The following is a 1,914-nucleotide window of genomic DNA, read 5'->3' as shown; positions in this document are numbered from 1 at the left end:
AAGCCAAACTCGAGTGAAATTGTGCAAATTATGATACAAGCATGAAATTTGGTGCATTTCTTCTCCACAGGCTTCCAATCAAATCTGTCTGATTGGCCACTTGAAAATCCAAGATGGAGGCCATTTTTCAAGATGGCTGTCAAATTAGCCTCCAAAAATGGCTTTTTTTTTTTTTTAAATATATTTTGTGTCGTTTTTTGGCTTGATTGATCTTGGTGTCAATTCCTATGTTTTCAAGCCTGTTGGGTTGGATTTTGGGATTTTTATATAGCAACACATTTTATATACCAAATTAATGAGTGGATGTGTTTTTCTTTTTAATTGTAATTTTCTGCAATTTAATGTTTTTAGGGTTAGGACTAAGGTTTAGATTTGGATAAAATTGATGAATTCTTGCATTTTTTTTCCCTTTTTACCACTCAGAACATGCTCCTTCCCTTGATGCTCCCATAAAAGGAACACTGAACGGTCACCAAAAGCACAGAGCTTGTGATTAAACCACTTCTCTGTACCTGCTTCGCACTCAGGAAGAAGCACCCCAGCTCATCATTGTGGGTGGCGGGACTCACACTTTAGAAAAACATTTCTCAATATGAGAACTAAAGAAATTATCCCCGAAATTAGGATGAGGTGTAGATGAACGTAACGGGTGGCTCTATATCTTTCAGTTAGCGTTGGGATAAGGGTTCTATCTGCTCTGGCACACAATCCTACAGAGCCACAGCAATACAGACTAACGTCGCGATAGCCAAGCTATCCATGGCAATGGCATTTCTAAAGCAAAGAACCGAGCTTTTCAGAGTAAAAGTTTTGCATAAAATTAACAGACAGCGCTTTCTACATGTTTCACTTGAGGTAGGGTTTGGGTTAGGGATTATCTGCTCAGTCAGACAATCCCACAAAAAAAAAATACCACAACAGAGAATAACTCTTGACAGTAGCCAAGCTATCCATGACAAAGTCATTTCTGAGGGAAAGTACTAACCTTTTCTGAGTGAAACGTTTGGATAAAATTAAAAGATGGCTCACAGTCATGTTTTTTCTTCTTTTGTTTGTTTTTTCCTCTTTTTTTCTTCTTTCATTATTTCAGGATGTCTCTCCTATCTTTTATTTATTTTCGTTTGGTTGTGCTTGTTTCGTTCGTATTCTGATTTAATGTCCATGTTATTTCAAACTGAAATACTTGTTTATATGTTTTATTATTGTGAAAAAAAACTATTAATCATAAAAAAGAAAAAAAAGATAGCTCTTTCTACATCTTTCGGTTAGGGATGAGTTAGGCTAAGAGTTTTATCTGCTCAGGCAGATAATACCTCAGCAACAGCGACTAACTCTTCACAGTTACCAAACTAACCATGGCAAAGACATTTCTGATGGAAAGTACAGAGCTTCATGGAGTGATAGTTTTGGATAAAATTAACAGATGGCTCTTTCTACACGTTTCGGTTGGGTTAGGGTAAGTGTTTTATCGGTTCAGGCAGACCATCCCACAGACAATACCACAGCAACAGAGATCAACTCTTTGCGAAAACCAAACCAACCACAACAATGGCATTTCTGACAGAAAGTACTGAGCTTCACGGAGTGAAAAGAGAATAAAATTAACGGATGGCTCTTTCGACATGTTTTGCTTAGGGTAGGGGTTTATCAGCTCAGGCAGACAATCGCACAGAACACCACCGAGACCAACTAAGCAGTAGCCAGGCTATGCACAGCAATGTCATTTCTGATGAAAAGTGCCAAGCTTCTAGGAGTGATAGTTTCTGATAACATTAACGTATGCTCTCTCTACGCATTTCAGTTTGGTTAGGGTGAGGGTTTTACTTACTCAGGCAGAAAATCCCACAGAGAATACCACAGCAAAAGAGACTAACTCTCCATGGTAGCAAAGCTAACCATGGCAATGGCATTTCT

At 38.2% G+C, this 1,914-nt stretch overlaps 1 non-coding gene across 1 annotated transcript; it reads right to left on the bottom strand.

The window, feature by feature from the left end:
* Positions 1-414: 414 nt before the first annotated feature.
* Positions 415-629, bottom strand: LOC130132095 (small nucleolar RNA U3). The gene has a single exon (XR_008812498.1). It is a non-coding gene; the product is annotated as a small nucleolar RNA U3 (small nucleolar RNA).
* Positions 630-1,914: the final 1,285 nt, after the last annotated feature.

This window comes from Lampris incognitus, unplaced genomic scaffold, assembly GCF_029633865.1.
Source record: "Lampris incognitus isolate fLamInc1 unplaced genomic scaffold, fLamInc1.hap2 scaffold_112, whole genome shotgun sequence".
Classification (NCBI taxonomy): Eukaryota; Metazoa; Chordata; class Actinopteri; order Lampriformes; family Lampridae; genus Lampris; species Lampris incognitus.
The sequence above is the reverse complement of the archived record's forward strand: the minus strand, read 5'-3'. Positions and strand labels throughout refer to the sequence as shown.